Consider the following 16,462-nt stretch of genomic DNA (forward strand, 5'->3'; position numbering starts at 1 on the left):
ATTCTTTGGAGTAAATGACAGCATACACCCCACACAAAGCCATCTATTCTGTAATTATTTCAGGTGGCTTAACTTTGTCAATCAGGCAGAACATAATTTCTGGTGCTGGGGATTTAGCCTAGACCTTTGTGCATGTTAGGGAAGCACTCTGCATTGAGCTACATTCCCCAACCCAGGTGGAACACTGTAGATAACAGAATTATCATTATTATTACTGTTGTGAATAGAAACATATGAAGCCATGCTTAGCACATTCTACATGTAAAATACTATTCCAAGCGATATATATATATATATATATATATATATATATATATATATATATATATATATATATAATGTAGTTTTCTGTATGAGGTATACTGTTCCATTTTAGAGAAGGAACAGAATCACAGGGAACTCTTAAGGCTGTGAACCTTCCAAGTGTAGGTGTTAATAACAAATCTAGTCTGACCTAGAGACCAACTTCTTAACTACAGTGTGGAAGTGCTTATGTAAAACTGCCTGGAATAGCTTTCTTAAATGACATGTCTAATGTACAACACCCGACAGGTGTTCTGAGTTTGAAGTGAATGACACACATGACAGGCAGTCCATGTGGCAGTCCACATATGTTTTTAAGGACCTTCCATAGCAGTTTCTCGTATTAAACAATATACACACACACATAAGAAGACTGTTTTGCTTTCTAAGAAACACTTTTAAAGACTTCTTGCCAATTTTTTTAATGCCAAACTGAAGCCCATTACAGGAGGAAGGTGAATTATTAGTTTATTCATTAGTTAAATTACTAACACACTAGAGGATCAATTCCTGAGGTACATTAAGAAAGGACTTCGGTTTTTTGTTTGTTTGTTTGTTTGTTTGAGACAGGGTTTCTCTGTGTGGCTTTGCGCCTTTCCTGGATCTCGCTCTATAGACCAGGCTGGACTTGAACTCACAGAGATCTGTCTGCCTCTGCCTCCCGAGTGCTGGGATTAAAGGCGTGCACCACCATTCGTTTTTATAATGCCACAAGACACTGGGTTGATAATTATCTGCTCAATGTCTATGTTCTGTATTCAACTACAACCTGAGGATCACAGTCTTAGCACAAGCCCCCAGTGTCCAGTGCGATGTCCAACACACAGCAGGTTGCCACTGAGTGGTCTTCTGATGCGTAACAGGGATTTGTTCTATTAGATTTACTCAGTAAAAACCCACTGTAAGTGGCAGTTTAATGTATCTGGTAACATCTACCTTGCATAAAATTTAACATGTGGACAGTTATTGCCAGGATATTAACTTTAAAGATAGGACAGAACTTTGAAATAAACCCTTGTGGTTCATAGCAGCAAGAATTTAAACTCACAGTTCCACACAATTTTTAGTTGCAACTTATTTCTTCTGACAGGAGAAGCTTCAAAGATCCAGAGAGAGGCTATTAAAACACACACTGTATTTGCTGCACTAGAAATACCCTAAAAGATTCCTAATAGCCTTTGCTTGCTTCAGGATTCATTAATAAGCATTTCAACAGAGAGGCTATGCATCACCCCCGTCAGAGCTGTGTGTGCAACAGTGCTTTAGAAAGATGCTTACTGCACATTCAACTGACAAAGGAAAGGGTGTCATTGGGACTCGTCAGCTAGGCATGCACTATACGTTCATCATGTTCTCTCCTCATTACTCTCTTATACCTTGGTGTTTCAAGTTCCTTCATGTAGTGAAACTCTCTACTTGACACCTTAGATCAGTTAAACCTAACTCATAGAACCCAAAGGAGTGGTCAAAGAATATAGAATGTTCTGGACATCACAAGGCATGCTACACAGCCAAGAATGTTTCCATTTCCCCCGAGACACTCCTCAAGGAGGCTCTCTCTCCTACAGTAACAGGTAGGACTGTTCTCCATCTCTGCACTGACATCTTCAAATCAGAGTACTTAGGAGACAGCTTGCTGACATCTGAGTACATGCAGAGACAATCACATAATTTTCAGGAAAAAATGAATTTGGATTTTACTACTTGAAAAATATTTGTCTTATTTCATGTTTAAATGTTTAAATATTTCAGTGGTAAATTAGAGAAAGATTATTAGTTGTAAAAATATGAACTTTTCTGATATTAGTTTCATATTTGAGATGACTAGTTCACGATATTGTTGCATAGTTTATAAAGGTTCAGAGAAAATGTTAATTACTTGAATTTGATAGCTTCATATGAACATGCAAGTAGCACATTCAGTGCCAGTGTAAGTACAATTAACACATGGTAAAATTAACACCTAGGTTGACCAGTTTTTAAAATCTTCATGATCTACATATGAAAACAACTAACTTGATTATTTTTCAAACATCACTAGTATCTCCTGTAAATGAGACTGTATTATGATAGAAGCACCAACTTCAGACATTCAAATGGCCTAATATTTTATTTTTCAAAATTTAATGATGCAAAAATCTTAAAATACATGTGTAAGAACATAAATTTTATATTTTTAACAGGGATAAAATTTATGAAGAAATCATACTTTAAAAATGTCTGCATATAACTTTCTATCAACTGAAGAACTTGGGAGTTCTCTGTGCATAATTTCTGAAATACTGAAGGATCTAGTATGAATTCTCCCACATATGAAATTCTCACCTAAGAATTTGGCTCTCACAAGTCTCTGTTGTAAATGCTTAAGAAATTTAAGAGACTATACTATAAGTATAAAAACATATGTCTCCATGGTCAGAACTGAATCTTCCAAGGTTTTATTTAAAAGATGTTCAATTAGTAGGGTTATAAAATAAAAGTTCAGAAACAAGTTATTGTTTCATTTGTAAAAACATGGTTTATTTATATCCCAACGTTACTGCTACTCTGCTCACAGCGACGTATGCTTTCTCATGGGACTGTCTGCAACTACAATTCTACCTTTGGACGGAGGGTAGATGTGATCTAGTATTCAGGGCACAGCAACGTCTAATGACTGCATGAGCGATGCTGAGGCAGGTGCTTGTCACAAGGGGTAATTCTGATACAGCTGTCATTAAGCTGTGAAATGGCTAAAATCATGGCAAGATTCAATTAATAAAATTTTCACATCTCTAGTTAAGTAAGAAAAAATACTCAAACTATTTGTCTCAAAAATCCTAAGTTTGATAGCAAAACAGTCAACTGAATTACTGTGCAGTATTAGTATTCTGGTCTTTATTAGTTATTACCTAGGTATCATAAAGTTATTATGTCCATGGAGACAGTAATGTAAGTTTTGATAAAAGCTGGCTCTCATTCCTACCCAAAGTTAAACCAAAACACCTAGAGTCCAACAGGATGGAGATATCCATATGAAGAGATGTATAGACACCAATTACATTCTAAAAAATTGTTTAAGTTCATTTGCAGCACATCAAAATGATGCAAACTGGGGCTCTTGTTTCAGTGTGAACATAAAAAGATAGGACAGAGACGTCTGATTTTTATTACCAAAGTTAGGTGGTATAAATAGATCGTTTGGCTCATTTTAGTTATAGAAATATTTTTTTTAAATTAGTATTTTATATAAAGATGTAATAGCAATCTTCAATGTATAGAAACAGTTTTGGACAGCATTTTGTTACCTAAAACTCTTTGAGATTTGTTGACCTCAAATTCTCAATTCTCCTGCCTCAGTCTCAAGAGTGCTTGGATTATGGTGTGCACTACCATACCTAACTTCTATAGCAGAATTTTTAAGGTAAATAGATTTTTTCTTTGTTTATATTATTTTTCTATCAAAGTAAAAAGAAACTCTTATTATAAACTTTATGACTAGTTTGAGAGATACCAAGAAATTATATAGAAAAATTCAGTTTTGTATAAATATTCTTAAAACTTAACTTCATTCAAGCAATATTTATAACATGCTATTTTAAAGATAATTAGGTACAGTAGAACTACAAAAACTAAACTTGTTCAACTTTGTATGAACCATATAGACTAATGTTTGCACATTTTCTTAGTTTTCTCAACATTGCATGTATAATATTTCTTGTGAGACTGTTCTCTGCATGTATCCTAAAAAAGTATAACAGACACGTAAGACTCACACATTTGGTCATATGTCCTAGAATAGAAACACTCTAAAATTTTATTTTAAATATATATGCGTTATATACATAAATGCACATGTTAGTGAAGAGAAAATTCTTACCATTGGTTTCCTTCGGGTGCTAGTCTCTCCATTATTCTTGATGGTGCCCTCCTATGCCGAGTAGACAGTAACCAAAATGCATTTGGGTGCTCCCTTCTTCAGATGGGAATTTTCGGCCAATTGCCAGTTGAGAATTTAAACTGAAAACTAAATTACCCAAACTTTATTAAGTTGTTCCCATGTCCACCAGCTGATAATGAGCAATAACACTGAACTGGAAAAATATACATGGTCTACCTGCTTTCAGGCAATCATATTGTATTTGAGAAGAAATGCTATGACCCCAAACTGAAACTTGCTATATCTTCAGAGAATGGTTAACTAAGTTTCAGCCTCTCGCCTGAAGGTCCCCACACTCATCCCAAACATACAATAAAGATGGCATTTATTTGATGATGCAATAAATTATTAAATCACAAAGTTAAATGCCACCAAATATTGCCTTTACCTAAGAGCGATTCATAATGTTTGGAAACAGGTTGACTATAACATTCATTTTTACAAAATACTCTAAGTCATCAACTACTTGAAATACTATGTACCATAAAGAAATTCAAAGTTACACTGCAGACATAGGATTGGCTGAAAATATCATCTTACCATTGAAAATAATATGGTTATCCATTTGCAATTATAAAAAAAGCTTTAGTCCGCTTTTCATGCCCTTGCCCATTTAATTAGTAGCCATTCTTTGGAGAGTCTGCCAATCTTGTATGTTCTCTGATCTTTATTGGTCTTTATTATTTCTCAGTTATTCAATCTGTTTTGATGATTTTCATATTAAAATTACTGATTAAAAACTTTCTTAATATCAAAAAAACCTTTCTGAATATCAACTACAGTAGACCCAAAATTAAGTGCATATATCTAGACAGCTAAAGGACCTCAAATCTCAGGTTCTATGAAAAACCATGCAGATGCACATCCATCCACTCATCTACACACCAATCCATACATCCTTCCACATACTCATCCACATACCCATCTATCCATGCAGTCATCCACCCATGCACACATCCTTCCACTGATCCAATGTTCCTGTATTATAACCCAAAATTGCTATAAAGGTATTATGTAAGAGAGGCTATAGATTCAATCAGCTTATAACCAAACCAAAAGAAATGGACTTTAGACACAGGACCTCAGTAGAGTTAATCATATTTACCTCCAAACACTTTGCTATCCTAAGAACAGCACATTCTACCAAAAAACCTCAACAGTACAAACTATTCAGAGACTAACAAAGTTATTTCCCAGGTGCTATGGACCTACAAAAGGAAAAGTTCTTTTCTTAAGGGGTTTATAATGCAAAATTTAATGGGACACGTGTGTGTGAAGTATGTTGTACAGATGACTGGAATCCACCACAGAAACAAGCACATTGAAACACACACGTGTGTGAAGTATGTTCCATGAATGACTGAATTTCCAACACACACACACACACACACACACACACACACACACACACACACACCCCATTGGAGCAATGCAAGTGTTTTGAACAGGTTGATGACATATGGAGCCAATTTGAGAAGCCTAATTTATACCAAGAACCATGTTGGTTTTTTTTTTATTTAGTTTAATAAAGTCCACAAAGGAAACAGTGATGGAATGAGCACAGAATATGGCTTTGCAAGTATTTATGTCCTCAGTCTAGAAGATCAAAGAGAAATTCCTCAGCCAAAAGAAGAGATAGTATATGGAGCCATGCCCCCACACACACCCCACTCCCTCAAAGCCCTGCTTTCAGCAGGAGACACACTTCTAAACATGTTCACTCACTCTAATGATCACAGTCCTCATGGCCATAAGTTCACTTTTAATACAAGACACAAAACTGACAAAGCTCTCTGACATAAACAAGATCAGGAATGCATGACTCCTGCTAGCACACATACACAAGAAGGCTGCTTCATATTTCAGCAGGTGAGTCCCATAAGACTAGCATATACATGCATGTGCTTACATGTAGTCGAACATTTCTAATACATGTATAAGAGTTTTAAAGTTTAATACCACCTCTTCATTTTATAAATAAATAAACCCAGAAACCTGCCATTGTTAGCCCAAAGTCACACAGTTATCAAATTAAGACTCTTAAGAACAACACATGTTACATATACTGCAATTAAAAAAAAGACACCATGGGAAGGAATAGTAGAAATTTCAACATTTTAACATCCATGCTAACATTACATTTTCAGATAGCCCATAAGCCTTAGGAAGGGCAAATCATATAATCCATAAAGTTAGAGAAAGAAAAACTCATAAAATGGAATTCTCTAAAATTTCCATGGCTTACCATCCATTTCTCTTTCACTCTTGGTATCCTATTTTATCGTGTGTGTGTGTGTGTGTGTGTGTGTGTGTGTGTGTGTGTGTATCTAAATTTTAAGCACATACAGTATTGGAAAAACAAAGATCTTACTGCTTCAGGTGACATATAATCTCTCAATATAATGCATATTTGTATTTTATATGTGCACCTGAACAGCAAGAGAAGGTCTGTAACAGAATATTAATTTAAGACATGCTACTTTTGTTTATGTTGCATTTGTTTAACTCTGTGAAGCTGTGTTACTGTGCCTGTCTAAAACACCTGATAGTCAAATAAAGATTTGAATGGCCAATAGCAAGGCAGGAGAAAGGATAAGTGGGGTTGGCAGGCAGAGAGAATACTTAGAAGGAGAAATCTGGGAGGAGAGAAGTAGCCAGAGAAGAAGGAGGACTCCAGGGGCCATCCACCCAGCTACACAGCAAGCCATGGAGTAAAAGTAAGACTTACAGAAGTAAGAGAATGGGAAAAGCCTAGAGGCAAAAGATAGATGGGATAATTTAAGCAAAGCTGGCAAGAAACAAGCCAAGCTAGGGCTGGGCATTCATAAGAATAAGCCTCCGTGTGTGATTTATTTGGGAGCTGGGTGGTGGGCCCCCCAAAAGACAAAAACAAAACAAAACAATACCAAAGGTCTAAAGACTTTACTGTTCAGATATAAGAAGAAACTCTTGAAACACTGGATCCCAGCTCCTAAACTGAGTTGTGATGAGGCAGATAACTGAATGTGGGAGCTATAAAAATTAGCAACAATCAAGTTTCTGAATGTGTAAATATTACAAGTCAATTAGAAATCACACAGTCACAAAGTCAAGGTGTTCTGGCAGCCCTCGCCTGTGCTGCATCTCACAACAGCACTGCAGTTCTGAACACACAGTGTGTGCACTTTGCACTGTGCATGCAATGCTTGCAGGGCCCTCCATACTGCTGGAAATGTTTCAGTGCAGACTCCAGACTCAGGACAAACAGCTTACTGTTTCCTGCTCTTACAGAAAACAAAGACTTTTAAATATTTTCCTACTACCATTCCTCAGCATGTATCAAGTACATATATCTTTGGAATGCATTGTGTTAAGAATGTTTAAGTTTTAAATTACTATTTGTGTTGCTGTTGAGTTTTCAGGCTTGGGATTAGAACAGAATTTCCAGTATTTTCTGAAGTTCTCTTAAGCTTACTTTAGCCATTCTGTATTAGGTATTGATGTGAATGGCATGCTCAGCATTGATAATTACAAAATCAAACCATCAATCAACTCTGAAAAACAGTGAATATGTCCTCTGTTCTGCAGTATCAAATATTTAACCAGAATTTAATTTTTAAGGAAGAAAATAAACAAGTACACCCATTTCATTAGTATGCATATTTGCTTTCATCTTTAACAAAAGAAAAATTATAAGTACATCAAAGAACTGTTGAAGATGTATTCATGAGTATCAGTGCTTGAACTATATGCCTATTTTACATGCATATAAGCCTGCAGTCACATAAACATGTCTTGAGTGAAAAGGAGCTTGTGTGAGGAGTTTGAGAAGCCCTGGTTTAGACTTACTTACAATAAAAAAGAGGTGCCTGTTAGTTCAATTACTACTTCACTGTATTGACTCAGATGTTTCTAGTAAAGTGCAGCATGTTTTCTGTCTCATGTGTCTTGAAAGAGCACTCATCAGGCACTATCTCACATCACCAGACCGTCTGTGAACAAAGAGCAATGGTGAACCAGTCAGTGCTGGGATACACACCACACTCACCACTTTCAGCCTCTACACCATCAAAGGCTGCAAACCCAAAAGGCATGCAACATTCTGGCCATCTATTATTTTAAAAGACAAAAGATTATCATATGGTACCAAAAATATATGTGCTTAAGGTATTTGACTTATATTCTATTTGATCACGAAGTGACAACCTCAGTGTTTTATATGCCCATGTGTCTATAAATGTATATGCATATGTGTGTATAGCTCAACAGAATTAGTTCAATGTTAGAAAGAACTAAATTAAATACAAAGATCACAGATACATATGCGGCACACTAACAGCAACACCATCTTACCATCTATAGTAAGAAAAAGAAAATAGTTTCCTTTTTAAAAATCTGGTGGGTTTTGTTGTTGTTTTGAGAAAGGGTTTCAGTCTAGAGCAGGTTGGCCGGGAGGGAACAGTCTATATACACCTATGCTGGCCTAGAATTCACTGTGATCCTCTTGCCTGGGCTTTCTGGGTGTTGGGATTACAGGCATGCGCCACCACACCTGGCAAAACTGGAGTTTTGAAAGTTCAGTAACAACCTAACTTCCTTCTCCAAAGCACATGCAACCAATCCAGACGCCTACAGCCATCCTCCAGTGTGCCCACTACTCAGAAGCAGATGGAAACAGAAAGAAGGAGATCCTGAGCCAATAAAGAATTGAAGAAAGATACATACTTTATCCCTTCTTGTGTAGAGAAAAGCAATACAACTTATGCAAAAAGTCTACAATAAGCATCAGTATTTGAGCACGTACTCTACATGGTAAGCTCTTCTCAGTGTTGAGAGAAAGGGGCATAGTACATTATGTCTTCCCAGAATCTGAGAGGGAAAACAACTTCCATGTTTTCAGGTACCACAGAAGGCTTATTCCAGTTCAATGAGCAGTATAAACCAGGAGAATAGAGAACTTTAGTTAGCGGTACCAACCAAGAAAGACATAGGGAAGAGGACACAAGTCGGACAAGAGGAAAGATGTCACCAAGATCTTTGGTAGGCCTTAAAATAACTCACATTTTTATAGGTTTAAAAAAAAAAACTACTTTAAGGACAAAGAAGACAGGGTGGCAGAAAGCAGAAGCATGGAGGAGCTGCAGGTATTTCAGCATCAGCCACACACTGGGTGTCTGCCAACCTCAAAGGATGCTCTTTTCACTCTCAGATCAAAAACCAAACGAGTAAGTCGGGAAGATTATGTTAGCTGGTATTTGGACAGTTTACCTCTCGTTGGATAGTAGTAAGAGATGGAAATCCAAAGAATCATCAAAACTTATCAACTGACTATAGAGAGAAAACAGGTAACAAAGATAACAAACTTCGAAGGCTTTTTTTTTTCTGGCAACTTCCTATTTTGTGGAGGAAGGAAATGGTAGACTGTCAAATGTGGCTTTAGTAGTGGTCACAGAATTCAGAGCAGGGAAAGAGCTAAGCTGTGGCAATAAAGGCAGAGGAGCTTGAGCAGAGACTTGGAAGTGGGAACATGTGACACAGTCCTCAGATTTATCTGTGCTCATTTGCTGGACAAAGCAGACAGCTCCCAAGTACCTTTTTAACAGACATGTTAAAAGTCCCAACTGTTACTGAGAAGAAAAGGCAAAACAGCTTCATATACAGAATGCCTAAAAAATAATGGCCAACTAGTTTAAAGCTATAAATGCCTACATTTGTATATATAAAGGCAATCACCAAATAATGGGGAATACAGAGCCCCAACTGGCCATGTCTTGTCACCAAATGAAGCTTCTTTTGGAGGTTCTAGGACTAGGTTACATTTAATTGAGTTGTTGGCCAAAAGGGTCCAATGGGAATCCCCAAACAATGCAGGCTGCCGCCAAGACTATAAGCTGCTCTCCACAATCTGACAAGGCCCCATTGCTGAAGACAGCACCTACACAACTCAGTGAACAGAAACGGAGTTGGTGCCTACAAAGGGCCTTCACCCCATGTTCTAGCATCTTTGGCACAGGAAGGCACTCTGCACTCTACCAAAAGAGAAACGTAAACAGCAACCCAACCACAAACCCTTGAAAGGACAATGGTGTCCTTACAAGAAATGCTAGTGCAATGGTGGCACAAAGCTTGTGGGAGTCACCAACCACTATCTGACTCGACTGAAGCCGGCTCCATGGGATGGAACCCACACTAGATACTGCTTGGGTGACCAAGAACCTGAGACAACGTGGCCCAGGGACCTAGGGTAAAACCAAATATTATTGCTCTAAAGAAAGAAAGAAAAAGAAAAACACATAGCAATAAAATGACTCCTAATGACTTCCCATACTCATAGAGCAGTGCCTTGCTCAGCCATCATCAGAGAAGCTTCCTCCTGCAGCAGATGGGAACAAATGCAGAGATCCACAGCCAGACATTATGCAGAGAACCAGAGACCTTGGAACACTCAATTCTAAATGAGATGTCTCTATCAAATTCCTCCCCGATGTCAGGGAATTCTACAAAAGAAGAGGCAGAAATAGTACAGGAGCCGGAGGGAATGAGGGCACCAAGAAAAAAAGGTCCTCTAAATCAACATAATCAAAACACATACGAACCCACAGAGACTGAGGCAGGATGCACAGGGCCGGCACTAGGTCCTTTTCATATATTATGACTCCCAGTTTAGTGTTTCTATGGAATTCCTGAGTGTGCCATCTCCTGGGTTCTTTTTCTTCTGTTTGTTTTATCTAATTCCAATGTATTACTTTCTGTTTTATCAAATTATAGATAGACCTGGATGGGAGGGGACGGGGAAGAACTGGGAGGAGTAGAGGGAGGGAAGCCATAGTCAGGATATATTAAGAGAGGGGGAAAAACTATTTTCAATAAAACACACATGCACACCCCTCAAATCAATACCTTAAAGATGCACCTCAGGACCTTAGTAAAAGGCCAGATTTCAAATAAACAATCTAGAGTTATAACCTTAAATTATGTACAACAAATATATTTTGGCAACCAAATAATATAAAATATGCAAAAAGAGTCAACAAAAAGTTTAGCTGTATTTAATGCCAACACATCTATCAAGTGTTTGTAGTCAATTTCAATTAAAAAAAAATCATCTTTCCAGTAGGAGCAAGAATCCTTGTTCAGTTAGACTGAACCCACCTTTAATCACTACATCATCAATCTTTTAAACATAAGGAAGTCTTAAATCAAAAATCACATCCATGATTTGAGTCCATCGTGTTCCCAGAAATCTCTGTAGAGTTGGACAGCACATTCTGATCTTCTCAATCAATGGTTCATATCACTGAGGAACAGCTCCAAAGAGGTAGAGGCTGTGCTTTGCTTTTCTACTGAAATGTCACAACACTAGCTATATATTCAGCATGCTTATTGCCTGAATTGTACATTGGAGATATATAGGTTAAATAAAAGCTATTATAAAATCTGAAAATAAAGTTTTTAACTGAAAAGTTTTTTAAGTTTTTAAATTTAAATTTTACAAATCTTCAGACAGCAAATCACATCACTTACAAAGCTTTACAAGATTCTAAATGAAATTTGAGATTCTATAGCACTGAATGAAGTTTTTATTGATCTGATTCTGCTTTCCTTTTCTCTTGAAAAAGCTCTAGAGCAGTGCTTCTCAACCCTCCTAATGCTGTAACCCTTTAATACAGCTCATGTTGTGGTGACCGCCTACGATAAAATGATTTCATTGCTACTTCCTAACTGTACTTTTGCTACTGTTACAAATTGTAATGTAAAAATCTGTTTTCTGAAGGTCTCAGGCGACCCCTATGAAAGGGTCATCTGACCTGCAAATGTTTAAAGACACATTAGAGCAGCAAGGCAGTGCAGCAGCATGTAGCCCAGCCTACGGGTTCAGCGCAGAGAGCTGAAGAAAAAGGTCCAGCTTTTTAAGCAAGCTCCCACAGGATGATGAGCACAGCAGCAGGTGACTTAACAGATGTGACCTTCTGTACGACGACGATTCTAAAACACCTCAATCCAAACCAGTCATGTACTTGCTTTGTCACCCTTATTTAAAGTGGGACACACACACACACACACACACACACACACACACACACACACACGCATGCACGCACGCACGCACGCACACACGCAGACCAATTCTGTGCAAAGAACTAACCGTATTATACAAATACAAGTAAATAGGTCTATTTGAAAGGGAACCAAATAATGACAAGTCAGAGCATGGTCGAAGAGCTAAGCTGGCAATGAAACACTTAAACCATTTGGCTCCATCTGTTTGTAATGTCTGTGTGACCCCAAAACTAAAATATTGATACTCAGAAATCTGAAAACTGAAAGGAAATGTATGGTTAATTAAGACATTTCAGTCAAAATGGTACAATGTAATGAACATCTTCATAAGAGATTTAAGATCTTAAAAATAATGTTTTTGCTTTGTAAATGACCCATTATTTGAACTTTGCTTTTATGACTGTGTCATAAGAAAGAAACCACACATTGTAGGTATTCCATTTTATCAATCATTCATCTGCTGTAGTGCTGGGGGCTATAACAGGGTCTGACAATTATTAAAGTGGTGCTCTTCCAGTAGTCAGTGGGCCTCAGGGGAGGCAGAATGACCCCACATCACAAAAATCAATATTATATAGCCCAGTATGGTAAGTACCCAGTACCAAGGATCAGTCTATATACCCTGAGCTAAAACATCACATATGACAGAAGCAGCAGGTCTGAGGGGGACTGCCATAAAGGAAAGTGTGCCGCTCACAAGAAGATCAAGTGGATTAAAATTTTCTCACTTTGGATTTAAAAGAGTAAATTATACAATCCAAAAAAAAATGAATATTGTGTAATGTTCTTTTCCCTACCTCCATCCAAGCATTTGTTACTGTTTTCTTAAATGAGAGCCATTTTACTTGTTTTGAGATAGAATTTCATTGCAGTTTTAATTTACATTTTCCCTAATTCCAAGAGATATTGAACAGTTTTCATGTTCACAGGCCATCTTTTGAAAACTATTCATTATTAGCTCATCTGCCGGTTAGACTCCATCAATTGCTTCTTAGTTCCTTGTGTATTCTAGACAGTATCTATCAGACACATAACTAGACTTCCTCCCATTCCCAGGTAATCTCTTCACATGCTTACTTATTTTTAATTTTATTCAGTTCCATTTGTCTTCTCTTGGTATTGCTACCTAAACTACTAGTCTCTTTCAGTAGGTCCTTGACTGTGCCAATATATTTAAATGTTTTCCTTAGTTTAAGAGTTCCAGCTCTTACAAGAGCTCTTTGGTCCATTTTTTCTGCTGATATTTTTAGACAGGGTGAGAAATAAGGGTCATCTGAGCCAACTGATAACATCTTTATTTAGACCTAGATTGGATCCATTTGATAATGAGTTGGTGTTAAGGAACCAACATTGCCAAATTCTGCGCTTACTTTTTAGAAAATTATAAAAACTATTTTACTTCATTTAGGCTTTAAAAATACTATTTTAAATACTATTTTATTTCCTAGGTTTTAAAATTTCCCTACAATGATTTATGTATTTTAAGTCATTAGATAGAAAATATTTAAAACACCAGACTATTCCCAACAATTTGACCTCTTTTTAATCAATCATCACCCACATCCCTCTATGACATCAGTACCTTCATGGGCCTACTGGGTACTCAAGATTACTAGGTCTTAAGAGATGACTTTGTTCTGATACCAGCTGCATCTTGTTCCTGCTATTTTATTGCTTCTTAAAAATATTAAATTTTCTTTTTATGTTTTGAGATTGTTATAATTATATCATTTCCCACCTCCAAACACTCCAATATAACCACTCCTTGATCTTTTTCAAATTCATGGCCTATTTTTCTTTAATGGTGTGTGCAAGCGCGCACGCGCGTGTGTGTATGTGTGTGTGTGTGTGTGTGTGTGTGTGTGTGTGTGTGTGTGTTCCTAAAAAGTGCAACCTGTTCAATCAGTATAATATTACTTGTATGCATATTTTCAGGGCTATTTGGCACTGATAACCAAGTGGCCTGGTTTTCCCCGGGGAAGACTATTTCTCTCACTCTCAGCATTCCCCCTTAGCTGCCTGTGGAGCTTTGTCTGGGGTTGAAGCCTCATGAGCTTCCCCCCTTCCACACTGCTTCTCTATTGGTGTAGTCCTTGTTCAGGTTATTTTAGGAAGCCATGCTGGTGAAATGTTATGGGTATAGCTTCTGACATTCCTAGGAGACACAAGGTCACAGCAAACTCTGTTTTCCTGGCTCTTACAATCTTTCTGCCCCCTCTTCCACAATGACTCCTGAACTTAAGGTACACAAGTTGTGTTGTAGGCGTATTGGTTGGAATCGGCCTCCACAACTCTTTATTTTGATCTGTTGTTCTCTATAATGGTCTCTGTCTACTACAAAGAGAAGTTTCCTGATGAGGGGTGAGGACTACACTTATATGTGGATATAACATTTAATATTTAGACTGTAGGTAGGGATTCCGCTGGTTTAGTCAAGTGTCAGGTATGGATTTTCCTCCAAAATCCATGACTTCATTAGCTCTGGGTAGTTGGCTAGGTTTTGCAGTACCCTGGTATGATTTTTCTCCTGTTGAACAGGTCTTACGTCCAACTAGAGAGCTGTTGGTTACCACCAAGGTATCCATGCCACTACTGTACTCTTAGGGTTACTGTGCCATGCTGGTTGTGATGGTTCACAGGCATAATAGCTAGGTGAGACTACCAGTTGTTTCCATCCTTTGGAAGCTTGCATGGTGCTTTTGGTACCCTGTAAGCTAGTCCTAAGTGAGGGGGCTTTCAGGTCAGAACTAGCTGGGGTTCTCTGGGCCCTGTGTCTGAAGTACACAGTGTCTTCAGCAATAGGGACTTATTTTCCACCTCCAGGAGGCAAACAAGGGCAACAGCAATTACCTGTAATTCTTTGGAAATCTCTCTAAAAGCCCTAACCAACAACTCACAAGAGGGCTTCTCATGCCTGATGTTGGGGTTTATTAGTCTATGGCTCTTGCTGGGAGCATTGTCAACCCAGATGTGAAAATGTCATTCAAACTATATATATGCATATTTATACATCAACTTACAAATGTCATAGACATTTCTAAGTAGTTAATTGTGGAATTCCTGAGGACTTCTCCAGATACCCTTACTGTTGTTTTATCCTCCTTCTTTTGTATTTATATCCCCTTTCCTAATCAGACCCCCCATTTTTTCCATCTCCCTGATCAGATCACTTGTACCTTGATCTTCCCCTCTCTATTGCTTCCCCACACTCCTACCCCAGCAATGGCCCCATTTTCCTTTCCTAGTTTCTGTAGTTACTCTAGATTATATACTCACATATAAAGATCTGGAGCTAGGACCCCCAGATAAAGGAGAACATGTGATGCTTGTCTTTCTGGGTTACCTAACTTTTTTCTAGTTTCCATCCATTTACCTGATAATTTCACGATTTCATTTTTCTTTACAGCTGAATAAAATTCCATAGTGTATATGTGATATTTTCATTGTCCATTCATCTGCTGAAGGACACTTAGATTGTATTTCCCAGCTACTATTCATGGAGCAGTAATGAACATGGCCGAGCCAGTATCTATGGAGTAGATTGTTGTCCTCTGAGCATGTTATGGAGTGGTATAGCTGGGTCATAAGGCAGAATTATTTTTAGTTTGTTGATGATTTTCCACACTGATTACCAAAGTGACTGGACCAGTTTGCCATCCCATCAATAGTGAATGGGGATTTCCTTCCTGCCACATCCTTTCTAGCATTTGTTACTGGTTGTTTTGTTGATTTTTGCCCTTTGACTAGGATAGATGGAACCTTAAAGTTGTTTGATAAGCATTTCCCTAGTTGCAGGGGGTGATGAGCATTCCTGAGATAGTTCTCAACCATTTTTAGTTCTTCTTCTGAGAACTCTCAGTACAGATCTCTGGTCCATTTTTTTAACTTTGTTTTCTGAGTTCTTGATGTATTCTGGATATTAATCCTCTGTCAGATATATCTCTGACAAATAGTCTCTCTTTGCTTGTTCTTTATTTTTTTTTAGCTGTGTAGAAGCTTCTTAGTTTTGTTTGTTTGTTTTTTGTTTTTTTTTTTTTTTACAAAGTCTCTTTTTTCAACTGATAGGCTTAATTCTTGAGCAAATGGAGTCTTATTCAGAAAGTTTTTTCCTACACTTACATCATGCAGACACTGTGTAGGTGGTCAATGTCTTGACAGTCAGGGTTTCAGGTTTCACAATTGGGTTTTGATCCATTTGGA

The 16,462-nt window shown here is 37.6% G+C and overlaps 1 protein-coding gene and 1 long non-coding RNA gene across 16 annotated transcripts in view; one reads left to right on the top strand and one right to left on the bottom strand.

Moving 5' to 3' along the window:
- The window catches only part of Zeb1 (zinc finger E-box binding homeobox 1), a 173,480-nt gene that overhangs the window by 122,904 nt on the left and 34,114 nt on the right, over nt 1–16,462 (bottom strand). For 5 of the 15 annotated variants that reach the window (XM_042277940.2, XM_076572433.1, XM_076572425.1 and 2 more), the window contains exon 2: nt 4,163–4,309. The exons of 5 other annotated variants lie outside the window; for them this stretch is intronic. The gene's annotated coding sequence lies outside the window, so the exon portion shown is untranslated. 5 more of the 15 variants (XM_076572432.1, XM_076572434.1, XM_042277941.2 and 2 more) reach the window with 3 other exon arrangements.
- Nucleotides 1,651–11,649, top strand: LOC143273366 (uncharacterized). The gene is made up of 2 exons (XR_013051429.1): nt 1,651–1,877; nt 8,809–11,649. It is a non-coding gene; the product is annotated as an uncharacterized LOC143273366 (long non-coding RNA).

The sequence above is a fragment of the Peromyscus maniculatus genome, chromosome 5 (assembly GCF_049852395.1).
Source record: "Peromyscus maniculatus bairdii isolate BWxNUB_F1_BW_parent chromosome 5, HU_Pman_BW_mat_3.1, whole genome shotgun sequence".
Classification (NCBI taxonomy): Eukaryota; Metazoa; Chordata; class Mammalia; order Rodentia; family Cricetidae; genus Peromyscus; species Peromyscus maniculatus.